The sequence below is a fragment of the Ursus americanus genome, chromosome 12 (assembly GCF_024610735.1).
Source record: "Ursus americanus isolate L20-20 chromosome 12, mUrsAme1.1.p, whole genome shotgun sequence".
Classification (NCBI taxonomy): domain Eukaryota; kingdom Metazoa; phylum Chordata; class Mammalia; order Carnivora; family Ursidae; genus Ursus; species Ursus americanus.
Window position 1 is genome coordinate 8,648,845 of NC_142138.1, and position 17,161 is coordinate 8,666,005.

At 35.6% G+C, this 17,161-nt stretch overlaps 1 protein-coding gene across 3 annotated transcripts in view; it reads right to left on the reverse strand.

Moving 5' to 3' along the window:
- FAF1 (Fas associated factor 1) overlaps positions 1–17,161 on the reverse strand; it is a 483,547-nt gene that overhangs the window by 408,359 nt on the left and 58,027 nt on the right. The window lies entirely within an intron of this gene.

Below are 17,161 nucleotides of genomic sequence, written 5' to 3' on the forward strand. Positions count from 1 at the left end.
ATAAAAAGCATAATGTGTTGGGGCGCCTGGGTGGCACAGTGGTTAAGCGTCTGCCTTTAGCTCAGGGTGTGATCCTGGCGTTATGGGATCGAGCCCCACATCAGGCTCCTCCGATAGGAGCCTGCTTCTTCCTCTCCCACTCCCCCTGCTTGTGTTCCCTCTCTCGCTGGCTGTCTCTATCTCTGTCGAATAAATAAATAAAATAAAATAAAAAAAAGCATAATGTGTTGTTTCAGTTTTAAAAAGGTGTATGAATAAAGCCACTTTATTCATGCCTTACACTTCTGAGCATTTTACAAATATGGTTTGAAAATTGTTAATTACAAAATAAATTTACATTGTACTGAAATAAAAGACAATAAATTAACACAATAAAAGAAAGTATGTTTAAATGTTGAGCTTTGGAACCCAGAATGATATCGAGATTTCTAACTGCCCAGAACAACTTTCATTAAAAACTTTCTGATGGGGCTCCACGCTGGGCGTGGAACCTACTTAAAAAAAAAAAAAAAAAGTTTCTGACAGACAACCATGTAAAAAGTACTTCAATCCATACCTTACACCTTATACCTTACACAAAATTTACTTAAAATAAATAACAGATTTAAAGTAAAACCTAAAATTCTAAGACTTGCAGATCTGTGCTATCTGCTATGGTAACCACTAGATGTACATGGCTAGTGAGCCCTTGAAATGCACCTCAACTGACTAAAGATGTGGTATGTTAAATACACATGAAGGTAGGACTTAGTACAAAATTAAAAATGTAAATACTTATTATTAATTTTTCATGGCACCTGGCTGGCTCAATCAGTAGAGCATGTAACTCTTGATTTCATGGTTATAAGTTCAAGCCCCATATTGGATACAGAGATTACTTAAAAATAAAATCTTTAAATACGGTAATAATAATTTTCTATTGAATGTGTATTGAGATGACCATTTTGAAAATGTTGGCTTAATTAAAACAATGTTTAAATTAACTTCACCACTTTTTACTGTTTTAACATGGATACTAAAAACTTTTTAATTACATTTATGACTTTCGTTCTATTTTTACTACTGAAAACATAGGAAGAAATCTTCATGAGCTTTAGCTACAACAGCAAAAGCAAAACCCAAAAAATTAATAAAACAGACTTCTTTAAAATTAAGAACTACTGCTCTTTAAAAGACACTGTTAAGAGAATGAAAAGGCAAGCCACAGAGTGGGAGAAAATATCTTCAAAACACATCTAACAAAGGACTAATAAACACAATAAAGAAGCATTTTTAAAACTCAATTAAAATAATACACAGGGAAAGATTTCAACAGAAACTTCCCCAAAGAAGATACACAAATATACATGAAAAAATGCCCAACAGCATTAGTCAATAGGAAAATATAAAACAAATACAGAGAGATTTCACTTCCATACATTAGAGTGCTAAAATCCAAAACACTAACAATATCAAGTGATGGTAACAATGCAGAAAAACCAGCACTCTCATACACTGACATATGCGTGATGTACACATGGATCTCAAAATTATAGCCACTTTACAAAACAGGTTAGCAATTTCTTAGAAAGTTATGATACAGTAACCCCACTTCCTAGGTACTTACTTATCCAAAAGAAATTAAAACTTACGTTCACATGAAATTATAAAATGAAAGTTTACAACAGCTTTATTAATAATCACTGAAAACAGAAGACACCCTAAATGTCCTTCAACTGTACATTCATACAATAGAAAACTACTCAGCAACAAAAATGAACAAATTACTGATAACTCAAAACAATGTGGAGAAATACTCAAATGCATTATGCTAAGTGAAAGCCAGGCTCAAAAGGATGCATAGTGTATAATTCCATCTACATGACATTTTAGAAAAGATGAAACTATAAAAACAGAAAACATATTAATTATCACCAGAGGCTTGGGGTAGGAATAAGGGTTGATTACCAGCACCAAGAGGGAAATCTGGGGAGAAAGGGGAACAAAATTTGATTCCTGGATACCATAAAAATGCAACAAAGCAAACAAGACATTAAAAAATGCAATCTTTATTTTAAGCTGAATGAAAAAACAGGGATAATCCAAAGGTTCTAAAATACTAATAAAAACAGTTAAGAAGAGTTAAGATAGGGCAGAAGTTGCACAGGAGGAACAGGAGAGAAAAACTATAGGGGGTAACTGTCAGCCTAACAGCAACAAATATCAGAAAGCATCAGCAAAATATACTTCTTCAATAACATCATCCTTTTTTCCCTCAGAAAAACATGTAGGAGGTAGTTCCAAGAGCCTATACCCTCCATAGAAACATCTAAAAATGGAGCAAAAACTGTCAGAATCAAATTTCTCAGAACTCTGGAAATTAGTCAAAGGTTTACATCAACCAAACAAATGCTGAAACATGAAAAAGGTACTTCAAAACAGTATGAAAGCTTTGCGATGTTTTTATTTCCCTTTCCCCACTCTTGGCTCTGTGGCAGTCTTGAATATACTAGTCCACATTCCAACTACCGAACCCTGGTCCCGGGTTCTAGAGGGAGCAGAGCAGACTCTGTTCTCAATGAATTTGTATTTGTCTGCTGTGACCTGTGCAGGGCTACCTGAAGGAATGACTCAAGGCTCTCTCCTTTATTTTATCAACTTGAAAATCTCCTAGTACAGAAAAGCAGCTATGCAGAGGGCATTCTTCAGAAAAAAATTTTAAGGCAAATGAAAAACTCACTGCCACCTGGGACAAAATATTCCAGTTGAGGCAAATAGCAAGACATGCCAAAAACCTGAAAGAAAAAATGGCAAGAGAGTTTCTCTGGGAAATTAGGATATTAAAAAACACTGGAAATTTAGAAAGCCATGCATATGTGCAAGGCAAGAAACCTACTCAGAGAAGACCTGAGAAAACTACTGGCTCATCTCTAAGCTCAGCACAAACAGGAAGTAAAGACCGACCTGTAAACAGCCTAAGTGTTAGAGTGCTCCGACACAAAGCCAGTCTGCAAAGACAAAGAGAGGATTTTCTTTCTTCTCTTTTCATTTTCTTCTTTTACTTCAGATATTCAAAGAAGTCTCTCTCATACTCCTAGCAGACCACAGCTATAGAAGAAAAGACTTCAGAGACCATTATGTATCAAATGTCTGTGCCCCATCCCCATATACACACCAAAATTTGTATGTTGAACCCCTAATCCCCATTGTGATGGCACTGAGAGATAGAGGGGCCTTTGGGAGATAATCAGGTTTAAATGAGGTCATGAAGGTGGGGCCCTCATAATGGGATTAGTGCCCCCTTAAAATGGGATTAGTACCTCTTATGAGAAGAGACACCAGCGGGTGTTTTCTTTTTCTTTTTTTTAAGATTTTATTTATTTGAGAGAGACAGCCAGCGAGAGAGGGAACACAAGCAGGGGGAGTGGGAGAAGAAGAAGCAGGCTCCCAGCGGAGAAGCCTGATGTGGGGCTCAATCCCAGAACACCGGGATCACGCCCTGAGCCCAAGGCAGACGCTTAATGACTGCGCCACCCAGGCGCCCCCAGCGGGTGTTTTCTTTCCCTCTCTCTGTCTCTCTGTCTCTCTCTGTGTCTCCGTCTCTTTCTCCCTGCCATGTGAGAACCAAAAGAGAAGGTAGCCATCTGCAAGTCAGGAAGAGAGTTCTCAACAAAACGAATCATGCTAGAAACATGGTCTCAGACTTTCAGCCTTCAGAACTATGAGAAAATAAATCTGTTCTATGGTATGTTGTCATGGTAGCCCAAGCAGACCAAGACAGAGACAGCTCATTGCCAAAAAAATTACAAAAATAGTTTAGAAAAGTCAGTAAACAAACAGATAACAACCCACAGAAAGCAACAAAAAACCATAAGGTGGAGGAGGAAGAATCTGGTGTCCAGAGTTATCACATTATAATATTTAAAATAATCACTTTTTCAAAAAGGAAATTGTGATGTATGCTAAGAAATAAGAAAGTATGACCCATTCAAAGGAGAAACTGACAGAAACTGTGAGGAAGAAGAGACATCAGACTTACTGGGCAAAGACTTTCTTTTTTTTTTTTTAAAGATTTTATTTATTTATGTGACAGAGAGACAGCCAGCGAGAGAGGGAACACAGCAGGGGGAGTGAGAGGAAGAAGCAGGCTCCCAGCGGAGGAGCCTGATGTGGGACTCGATCCCGGATCGCCAGGATCACGCCCTGAGCCGAAGGCAGACGCTTTAACGACTGCGCTACCCAGGCGCCCCTGGGCAAAGACTTTCAATCACCAACTTAAATATTCTCAGCATTCAAAGAATCCATGGACAAAGAGCTAATGGGAACCAGAAAGACAATGTGTCAACAAAAAGAGACTACTGATAAAGATATACAAATTACTTCAAAAGGAACCAAAGAAAAAATTCTGGGGCTGAAAAGTACAATAACTGAAATGAAAAATTAACTACAGGTTTCAATAGCAACTCTGAAAAAGCAGAAGAAAGATCAGAGAACTTGAAGGTAGATCAAATACAATTATCCAGTCTGGAGAGCACAAAGAAAAATGAAAGAAGAAAAATGAACAGAGCTGAAGAGATAGGTAAGATCCCACCAGATGTACCAATATACACATAATAGGGAGTTCCAGAGGAGAAGAAATAAAGAGGCAGAAAGAATATTTGAAGAAATAATGGGTAAAAAATTAACTACATTTGGTAAAAAACAAGAAACTACATATTCAAAATGTTCAACAGATTCCCAAAAGAATAAATGCAAAGACAACCATACCAAAACAATTACAATCGAGTAATCAAAACCCAATAACAATCATGAAAGTAGAAAGAAGTATTTCATGCACAAGGGATTCCCCAATAAAATTAACAGCTAATTTCCCATCAGAAATTATAAATGCTAAAAAGTAGTGGCATGATATATATTTAAAGTGCAAAAAAAAAGAGGGGGGATAGGGTAACTGGGTTATGGGTATTAAGGAGGGCACATGATGGAATGAGCACAGGGTATTATATGCATAACTGATGAAACACTGAACTCTACCTCTGGAACTAATAATACACTATGTGTTAATTAATCAAATTTAAATAAAATAAAATTTTAAAAAATAAAAATAAAAATAATTTTTAAAAATTAAAATTTAAAAAAGTGCAAAAAAAAAAAAAGCAAAAAAATTGTCCTTTACAACTAAAGGGAAAATTAAGACATTCCTAGATGAACAAACACTAAAGGAGGTTGTCACTATTAGACCTATGCTACCAGAAATGGTAAGGAAGTCCACCAGGGGAAATAAAAGGACTCTAGACAGTAACTGGAAATCCTACAAAGAAATAAAGAACACTGGTAAAAGTAATTACATAGGTAAATACAAAAGCCAGTATTATTGTATTTTTGGTTTGTACCTTCTTTTTCTTCAACATGATTTAACAAACAAATGCATAAAACAAGATTATAAATTCACATTAATGAGCACAGAAAGTATAAACTGACATTTGTGAGCACAGAATGTATAAAGACGCAAGGTATGATAACAACATAAAGAGGGAGAGATGGAGCTGTACAGGAAAGAGGTTTCATATACTACTGAAGCTAAGCTGGTATTAATTCAAAATAGATCATTATAAATTGGAGAGGCTATTTATAACCCCTAGAGTAACCACTAAGAAAATAACTAAAAAATATACAGAAATATAAATGAGAGAGGAATCAAAACTGTATAATACAAAAAAAGTCAACTAAACAAAAAGGAGACAGTAAAAAAGGAATTGAGAAAATTGAGGGAAAATGAATGACATGCCAAAAACAGCAAAATAGCAAAACTAAAGGCATCCTTATCAGTAATTATTTTAGGTGTAAATGGATTAAACTCTCCAATAAGAAGGCAGAGATTAGCAGAATGGATAAAAACACATGCTCCAACTACATGCTGTCTATAAAAGACTCACATCAGATCCAAAGACACAAAGAGGTGAAAAGTGAAAGAATGGAAAAATATATGTGCAACTAGTAACCAAAAGAAAGGTTGGCTGGCTATCCTAATAACAGATAAAGTAGCTTTTAAGTCAAAAAATTTTATAAGAAAATAAAAAGGACATTATATACTAATAAAAGAAACAATTCATCAAGAAGATATAAAAATAAGAAATACATACATACCTAGTAACAGAGCCTCCAAAATAAATGAAGAAAAAATTGACAGAATTGAAAGGAGAAATAGTTCTAATATAACAGTTGGAGATATTAATATCCTACCTTCAATAAAGGACAGAACCAAACAGAACATCAGTAAGGAAACAGAGAATTGGAAAAATAGTAGAAGCTGAGTACATATAATATTTATAGAACACTCTACCCAAAAACAACATAAATACATATTTTTCTTAAATGTGGATGGAACATTCTGTAAGACAGAACATAGGAAAACAAGTTTCAATGAATTTTAAAACACTGAAATCACACAAAATATCTTACGACCAAAAGGGAACTTACACCTGTAAATATCTCCTTAAACAGAAGATTTAAGGGGCACCTGAGTGGCTCAGTCAGTTGAGCGTCCAACTCTTGGTTTCAGCTCAGGTCATGATCTCAGGGTATGGGATCAAGCCCCACATTGGCTCTGCACTCAGTGCAGAGTCTGCTTGTCTCCCTCCTTCTGTCCTCCCCCCATCTTGCACTCTCTCTCTCAAATAAATAAAAGCTTAAATAAAAAATATTTAAAATCAATTATCTAACTTTATACCTTAAGGAACAGAAAAAAAACCAAACTAAATTCAAAGCCGGCAAAAGAAAGAAAATAATAAAAATTAGAGACTAATAAAACAAACAATAGGGGAAAAAATAGAGAAAATCAACAAAACCAAAGATTGATGCTTCAAAAAGATTAACAAAATAGGAAAACCTTTAGCTAGACTAAGTAAGAAAAAGCAAAAGAAGACTCAAATTATGAAAACCAGAAGTGAAAGCAGGAATATTACTACTGACCTCACAGAAATAAAAATGTGAAAGTAATATTATGAATAATAACATGTCAACAAATTAGATAACCTATACGAAATGAAAGACATTCCTAGAAACACACTATCTACCAAAACCGACTCAAGAAACAGAAAATCCAACTTGACTTACAACAAATAAAGAGATTATATCAGTAATCAAAAGCATCCCAGTAAAGAAAAAAAAGCCAAGGAGCAGATGGCTTCACTGCTGAATTCTACCACATTAAGAAGAATTAACACCAATCCTATAAATCGTCCCCAAAAGACTAAAGAGGGAAAACTTCCTAAGTCATTCTATAAGGTCAGAAGCACCCTAATAACAAATTCAGACAAATAGAGCACAAAAAAAAGAAAACTACAGGCCAATATCCATTGTGGATATAGATGAAAAAATCTTCAACAAAATACTAGGAAGCCAGAACATATTAAAAGGGGATTTATTTCAGGTTTGCAAAAGTGGTTCAACAGAGAGGAATCATTACACCCATATATAGACTGAAGGAAAGACAGGACAAAACAAAATCAGTTCAAACAATGCAAGAAAAGTATTTGAAAAATCCAACCTTTCATGATAAAAACATGTAAATTATGAATAAAGGGGAACTTCTTTGACATAAAAGATATTTATGAAGAACCTACAACTAACAGCATACTCAATGATGAAAGACTAAAAACCTTTACCCTAAGATCAAGAACAAGATAAGAAAGCCCACCCTTGCCACTTCTATGCAATATTATATTGGAAATTCTAGCCAGATCAATTAGGCAAGGAAAAAAAATAATAAAACACATCAAAATCAGAACAGAAGAAGCAGAACTACCCCTATTCCCAGATACGATTTTAAACACAGAAAATCCTAAGGACTACACACACACACACACACACACACACAACTTGTTAGAGCTAATAAATTCAAAAATTTAGTTGTATCTTCATACACTAGAATGAATAATCTGGAAAGGATATTAAGATAATAATTCCATTTATAATATGGTATAAATGAATAAAATATATAGAAATAAATGGAAGTAATAGAAGTAAATGGAAGTAAAAAACATAAATACTGAAAACTAAAACACTGCTCAGAGAAATTTTAAAATACCTAAATAAGTGAAAAGGCATCAAATATCCATGGCTTGGTAGACTTAGTATCATTAAGAGGACAATACTACTCAAAGAAATGTACATATTCAATGCAATCCTTATCAAAATTCCAACAGCCTTTTTTGTAAAATGGAAAAGCTGATCCTCAAATTCAGAGAGAAATTCAAGGGGCCCAGAAGAATGAAAACAATCTTGAGGGGAAAGAAAGAAAAAAAAAAAAATCAAAGTCGAAAGACTCACAATTCCTGATTTCAAAGCTTACTACAAAGCTACAGTATCCAGTGTGATACAGAAACAGGATAGACAACACATAGACCAATATAACAGGACTGAGAGTCCAGAAATAAACCTATACATCTATAGCCAAATGATTTTTGAAAAAGGTACCAAAACAATTCAATAGGTAAAGAATAGTTCATTCATCAAACAGTGCAGAGACAACTGGATATTGATGCAGTGCCCTTCCCTTTTTCATTATTTATTATTGCATATGTTGGATTTTTCTGGATCCATTTTTTCCCCAGGAGAATCCTATAGTGAGAAAGACCCAGAATACTCCTCTAGGCACCACCAACTAGCTTCTTTCTCTGCCACAAAAGATAGGCCAATTCTCTAAATATATTTCCTTTGTATGATTCTTTTTATAGTTCTAGGCTGCTGTTAAGTGTGCATAGTCCCTCATTCAGAATTAGTCACTAATAATTAGAAAGTACATTAATTCTTTTGGCTCACACTTTTTAATATCTGTCTCTACTGGTCTCTTCATTTCCCATTTCTTGCTTACATCTTTCCTCGCACATCTATCTGGTTCTACCCTTGCTTTCCTAAATAGAATACTGATTTTTTAAAACCAGGGATATTATTCTGCACTACAAGTGAACCCTTTACCATGAAGAAATACATTTTTCAAAATTGAAGTGAAATTCACATAAAATAAAATTAACCAATTTAAGTGTACAATTCAGTAGTATTTAGTATGTTTAGGGTTGTACAACCACCACATTTATTAAGTTCCAAAACATTTTCATTACTCCGAAAAAAAATCTCATGCCTGTTACACAGTCACTCCCCATTCTTTCTTCCTCCCAGTTCCTTGCAATGACCAATTTGCTTTTTCTTTCTATGGATTTACCCCTTCTGGAGGTTCATATCCATGGACTCATACAATATGTGACCTTTTGTGTCTGGGTTTTCTCACTTAGTATGTTTTTGAGGTCATCCATGTTGTAGCATGTATCAATATTTCATTCCTTTTATGTATGTCTATAGTACATTTTTTTACCATTGACGGACGGTGGGTTGTCTCTATATTTTGACTATTGAGAATAAATGCTATGAACATTTATGTACATGTTTTTGTTTGGATAGATGTTTTTAATTTTCTTGGATATGTATCAAGGAGTAGAATTGCTGGGTCATAAGGTAACTATGCTTAACTTTTTGAGGAGCCACCAAACTGTTCTCCACAGCATGAACCATTTTACCTTTCCATTAGCAGTGTATGAGGAGTCCAATTTCCAATGGTAAATTTTATGTTATGTAAAATTTGCCACAATTTTTAAAAAAAAGAAAAAAGCCCTTTCCCATTGAATTACTTTTGTAATTGTCACGAGTCAATTAGTAACACCTGTGAATCCATTTATGGATTCTACTATGTTCTATTCATCTGTATGTCTAATCTCCTGCCAGTAAGGGCACTGTGTTTATATTAAATCTTGAAAAGAGATAAGTATCTTTGCTGCTTTTCAAAAAAAATTAGCTATCATAGATCTTTTCTTCTCCATATAAATTTAGGATCAGTTTGTCAATTTCTATCCAAAAAGCTAGGATTTTTACTGGGATTGCAGTGGCTTTATAATCAACTGGGGGAGAACTGTTATCTTAACAATACTGAGACTTTTGATGAATAAAATCCATCCACTTAATTTAGGTTTTCTTTATTTTCTCAGTAGTATTTATCTTATAAGTGTTTTAATTTATCCCTAAGTGTTTTTTGAATGCTACTGTAAGTGGTATTTTTAATTTCTTTTAAAATTATTTTTTACATTTTTAAAATTACATACTGATTTACTTTAAGAGTTTTTCCTGTATATTCCTTATGATTTTAACTGCACAAAACCATGTCATATAACAATAATCATACTTTTTCTTCTTCATTTTCAATTTACAAACTGAAGTCTTTCACTTCCTTTCTTTGACTTACTGCACTGGATAGAACTTCCAGTAAAATCCTGAATAAAGTGATGAGAGCAAACATTCTTGCCTTTATCTTGTCTTGAAAGAAAGCATAACCATGATATTAGCTATTGGTTTTTCATATACTCTTTATCAGGTTCAGCTTTCCTTCTATTTGGTTTCCTAAGAATTTCTACCATGATTTGGTGCTGAATTCTGCCAAATTTCGTACTGTATTTATTGAGGTGATCATATGAATTTTCTCCTTAGGCCTATGAATATGGAATTCCATTGGCCGACTTTAAAATAATACATCAATCTTACATTTTTCAGATAAACCCCATTCAGTCATGATATATTATCTTCTATGTCCCTGGATTCAACGTCTAATATTTTATACATTTTCACATCTATGTTCATGAGGATTTTGGTCTATAGTTTTCTTTTCCTGTGTCTGTGTCTGATTTGGGTACAAGGGTAATGTTGTCCTCCATCTACTTTCTAAAATAGTCTATGTAGAACTGGTATTTTTTTCATCCTTAAACTGTCTGATAAAATCCACCAGTGATCTGTGCCTAGGGTTTTCTCAAGGAAGGTTTTTAATAATTAAATTTTTAAAATTGTTATAAATATATTCAAATGTATTTCTTAATATTAATAATATGTATCTTCCCAATTGTTGAAAGAACTGGCAAGAGCTGTTCATAATTCTCTCCTAATGTGCTTTTAGGTCTGGAGGATCTATAGCAATGCCCCCACCTTCATTCTTAATGAAGTGTGAAAGAATTTATCTTATGAAGATGAAAAATTATCTATCATTGGTAATTTGTGTGTTTGTGTATGGGGAGGGGGATATTCTTGGTCAGCCTAGTTAGACTTCTATTAAATATGGAGAACTGATAGTTACCAGAAGGAAACTGGATCGGGGGATGGCCGAAATGGGTGAAGGGGAGTGAGAGATACATTATGGAATGAGTAAGTCCGGGGACTAAAAGTACAACACATAGGGAATATAGTCAATGATACCGTAAGAGCATTGTATGGTGACAGTAGCTACACTTGTGGTGAGCACAGCATAATGTATAGAGAAGACGAAGCTCTATACTGCACACCTGAAACTAGTATATCAAATATACTTGAAAAAATTTTTTTAAGAAAATTCATCGAAGTATACATTTAATGATTTGTGTCCTTTTCAATATGTTAAATTTCAATAAAAAGGTGATTTTAAAAAAAACTCAAGCCATTTACATAAAATAATTTTGATAAAAAATAATTCTGGTGATTAAAAACATGTGGATGAAAATACCAGTATTTCTGCTTCCATTATTTTTATTGTTTTTTACTTCACTCCTTCTGCATTTATCTTTATTTGCTTTCTTCTACTTTTGCATTTAAGTTGCTTAAAGTGGAAGTTTAGATCAATGGTTTTAAATCCTTTCTCTTCTAAAAATAAGCATCTATAGCTCTATATTTCCCTTAATCACTTCTTTTCCTATGTCTCACAAATCTTGATATATGTGTTTTCATTATTATTCAACTCAAAATACTTTCTAGATTTCCTCATAATTTCTTCTTTGGACCATGCATTATATTTGAAATAATGTTACTTAACTTACAAATATTTAGGGGTTTCCCACACATCTTTTTGTTATTGGTTTCTAATTCTACACAGTCAGAGAACACATTCTCCCATTACACTTTTAAGTCCGGAGGATCTTTAGTAATGGCTTCTTCATTCCTGATAAAAAACAAAAGAATCATCTCATGAAGATGAAGAATTATCCCATCACTGATCACTTTTTTGAAGATTTTATTAATAGTAACCTCTACATCCAACACGGGACTCGAACCTACAACCCCAAGATCAAGAGTTGCATGTTCTACCAACCCAACCAACAGGCGCCCCCATCATTGATCACTTCTGTATGATATCAATCCTTTATAATTTATCAAGACTTCTTTGCCCAGCCAATGGTTTGTATTGTTAAATGTTTCATATGCACTAAAATAAAATCTGTATTCTTCCACTGCTGTGAAATACTTTATAAATTTATAACAAATTAAGATTATTATAGTTCAATTAAACCAATTAAGTCTAGTTATTGATAGTTTTCTTCAAATCTTTTATATCTTCACTGATCCTATTTGTTCTATTAATCACTAAGAGAAGACTGTAGAAATCACCAGTAATAATTTTGAATTTGTCTATTTCTACCTTCAGTTCTACTCATTTTTGTTTGCTATACTGAATATACATAAATGTGGGATATTATCTCCTTGAAGAACTGACTCTCTTACCGTTATGTTCCTTTTACCTTTGGTAATATCCCTTATCCTAATGTCTATTTTGTCTTATATTCAAACAACCACTTAAGCTTTTTAATAATTTCATAATATAGTTTTTTGCATACTTTTAACAGAACTGTTGCTTTATTTATACAGCGCATGTCTCCTAGATAGCCTAGTCAGGACTTTTTTATCCAGTCTGACAATCTCTGGCCTTTTAAATGGTGTATTTAAAACATTTACGTAAGATGGCAGAGGAAAGGGAGACCTAAATGTCATCTGGTCCCAGGAATTCAGCTAGATAGCTCTCAAACCATTCTGAACACCTACAAACTCAACTAGAGAACAAAGAAAAGAATAGCAACTCTATGAACAGAAAAGCGACCACTTTCCGCAAGGTACGAGGTGCGAAGAAGTTAATCTGAGGCACTGTATGGGAAGATAGGACACAACGGGAGGGGGCCTCTGTCAGCCGGCTACCTAAAGTGACAGAGCAACGGAGCACAAAATCGAAACTTTTACAAGTCCACTCCAGTGAAGGACATAACTCCAGCGCCTAAGCAGGGGCAGGGGGCGGGGGAGGGCTTGCTGGGACACTGTGGTCTCAGGACCCTAAGGGTAACAGACTAGGGGGTGCCTGAGCGCGGCAGAATTCCCAAGTATCAGAGCAGAGAAGCCGGCTGCAAAGAGTGAGCCCAAGAGTGGGCTCTCAGCTCAGGGTTGCCATAAACCATGATCCGCAGCACAGTCAGGCCTCTGCTCTTTGAGTAGGGGCCCCACAAGCGGCATTTCTGGGGAGACTCCCATTCCTCCCCAACCACCGCCCCCCCCCCCCCCGCCCCAGGGGAGGCACGGTGCAGGAGCGTGTCACAGGAATCTGCCCGGTTTGGAGACTCCAAACAGGGCCATGTGCCAGAGATAAAAACGCTCCAACACAAGCCCGGCAAGCAGATGAGGGAGACACGAGTGACTGACTGCTTTTCCATCAGGGCTTCCTGAGCAGTGGGGACCCAGGACAGAGACTGGGAAGCCCCCATTTTCATTCTCATCCTCTAAAGCTGCGAGGAAAGCCTTCAGGGAACAAAGGCTACAGAGAGCAAACCAAGCAGATTACTTAGCATGGCCCCTGGCAAGGGTGGTGCAATTCCGCCCTGGGCAAAGACATTTGAGAATCAATGCAACAGGCCCCTCCCCCCAGAAGATCAGCAAGAACATCCAGCCAACAGCAAGTTTACCTATCAATGAGAATTGCAAAACACCAGCGCTAGGGCAATGCAGCACGCAAAATTCATGGCTTTTTTCCGATGATTCATTACTATTTCAACTTTAATTTTTTTTATTTTCTTTTCCCTCTGTTTCTATCTCTTTTTCCCTTCTTTTTTGTGAATTATCTTCTTACCGTTTTCAACCAGCTTCCTATCTTATCCATTCCTTTTTTAAAATCCTTTTTAATTTGCATTTTGTAGAGTCATATTCTATCCCTTCATTGTATTTAACTTTATTTTTTTGTATATATATATATGTTTTTCTTCAAAATTTTGGGATGCAGTTTCTTCTAACAGACCAAAATACACCCCAAATCTAGTGTATGGCTCTGTTCTATTCACCAGCCTGATCATATTCTTCTTTGTTTTTTCTTTTTCCCCTGGCTTTGGGTCTCTTCTGATTTGCTTAGTATATATTTCTCTGGGGTCACTGTTACCCCTTTAGCATTTCGTTCTCTCACTCATCTATTCTTCTCTCGACAAAAGGACAAAACGGAAAAACTTGCCTCAAAAAAACAGAACAAGAGGCAGTACCGACTGCCAGGGACCTAATCAATAGGGACCTTACTAAGACTTTGGAACTAGAGTTAAGAATAACGATTATAAAAATACTAGCTGGGCTTGAAAAAAAGCATAGAAGACACTAGAGAATCCATTTCTGGAGAAATAAAATCTAACCAAGTTGAAATCAAAAAGGCTATTAATGAGGTAATAAAAAATGGAGGCTCTAACTGCTAAGATAAATGAGGCAGAAAAGAGAATTACTGACAAAGAAGACCAAATGATGGAGAATAAAGGAGAAAAAGAGATAAACAACTCCTGGATCATGAGGGAAGAAATCGAGAGATAAGTGATAGCATAAAGTGAAATAATATTAAAATAACTGTGATCCCAGAAGAAGAAAAAAGAGAGAGGGGAAAAAAGGCATGCTGGAGCATATTATAGTGGAGAACTTCCCTAATTTGGGGAAGGAAACAGGCATCGAAATCCAGGAGGCAGAGAGAACCCCCCTCAAAAATCAATAAAAACAGGTGAGCACTCCGACATTTAATAGTAAAAGTTACAAATCTCAGAGACAAAGAGAAAATCCTAAAAGCAGCTTGGGACAAGAGCTCTGTAACCTACAATGTAGAAACATTAGACTGGCAACAGACCTATCCACATAGGCCTGGAAGGCCAGAAAGAACTGCCATGATATAATCAGGGTGCTAAACAAGAAAAATATGAAGCCAAGAATACTTTATCCAACTAGGATGTCATTTAAAACAGAAGGAGTGGGGGTGCCTGGGTGGCACAGCGGTTAAGCGTCTGCCTTCAGCTCAGGGCGTGATCCCAGAGTCCTGGGATCGAGCCCCACATCAGGCTCCTCTGTTATGAGCCTGCTTCTTCCTCTCCCACTCCCCCTGCTTGTGTTCCCTCTCTAGCTGGCTGTCTCTCTCTGTCAAATAAATAAATAAAATCTTTTTAAAAATAAATAAATAAAAAAATAAAACAGAAGGAGTGATAAAAAGCTTCCAGGACAAACATAAACTAAAAGAATCTGTGATCACTGTAATGGGCTAAGTACCCCCAATTGAAAGACACAAGATATCAGATTGGATTAAAAAAAAAAAAGCAAGACCCATCAATAGGTTGTCTGCAAAAAACTCATTGTAAACCCAAAGACACCTCCAGATTTAAAGTGAGCGGGTGGAAAACCATTTATCATGCTAATGGACATCAAAAGAAAGCTGGGGTTGCTATCCTTATATCAGACAAATCACACGTTAAACCAAAGACTGTAAGAGAAGAGGAAGGACACTATATCATACTTAAAAGGGTCTGTCCAACAAGATCTAACAATTGTAAATATTTATGCCCCTAACATGGGAGCAGCCAATTATATAAGCCAATTAATAAAATAAAAGAAACACTTTGACAATAATACAATAGTAGGGGACTTTAACACCTCCCTCACTGCAATGGACAGATCACCTAAGCAGAAGATCAACAAGGAAACAAACGCTTTAAATGACACACTGGACCAGATGGACTTCACAGATATATTCAGAACATTCCATCCCAAAACAACAGAATACACATTCTTCTCTAGTGGCTCCAGAATAGATCACATGGAACTTTCTCCAGAATAGATCACATCCTGGATCACAAATCATGTCTCAACTGGTACCAAAAGACCGGGATCATTCCCTGCATATTTTCAGAACATAATACACTGAAACTCAAACTCAATCACAAGAGGGAAGTTGGAAAGAACTCAAACACATGGAGGTTAAAGAGCATCCTACTAAAGAATGAATGGGTAAACCAGAAAATCAAAGAAGAATTTTAAAAGTTCATGGAAACAAATGAAAATGAAAACACAACTCTTCAAAATCTTTGGGATGAAGCAAAGGCAGTCCTAAGACGGAAGTACACTGCAATACAAGCTTCTCTCAAAAAATTTAGAAATATCTGAAATATACAAGCTAACTTTACACCTAAAGGAGCTGGAGAAAGAACAGTAAATAAAGCCTAAAGTCAGCAGGAGAAGAGAAATAATAAAGATCAGAGAAGAAATCAATGAAATAGAAACCAAAAGAACAGAACAGACCAATGAAAGTAGGAGCTGGTTCTTTGAAAGAATAGATTGATAAACCCCTGGCCAGACTTACCAAAAAGAAAAGAAAACGGACCCAAATAAATAAAATCATCAATGCAAAAGGAGATCACAAACAATATGGAAGAAATACAAACAATTCTAAGAACATATTATGAGCAACTATATGCCAACAAATCAGACAATCTGGAAGAAATGGATGCACTGCTAGAGACATATAAACTACCAAAACTGAAACAGGAAGAAATAGAAAACCTGAACAGACCCAGAACCAGCAAGGAAATTGAAGCAGTAATCAAAAATCTCCCAACAAACAAGAGACCAGGGCCAGATGGCTTCCCAGGGGAATTCTACCAAACATTTAAAGAAAAACTGATACCTACTCTTCTGGAGCTGTTTCAAAAAATCGAAATGGAAAGAAAACTTCCAAACTCTTTCTATGAGGCCAGCATTACTTTGATCCCAAAACCAAAGACCCCACCAAAAAGGAGAATTACAGACCAATATCCCTGATGAACATGGATGCAAAAATTCTAGCCAAAATACTAGCCAACAGGATCCAACAGTACATTAAAAGCTTATTCACCATGACCAAGTGGGATTTATTCCTGGGCTGCAAGATTGGTTCAACATCTGCAAATCAATCTATGGGATACACTACCTTAATAAAAGAAAGGACAAGAACTATATGATCCTCTCAATAAGCATTTGACAAAGCCTTTGACAAAGTACAGCAAAGTACAGCATCCTTTCTTGATGAAAA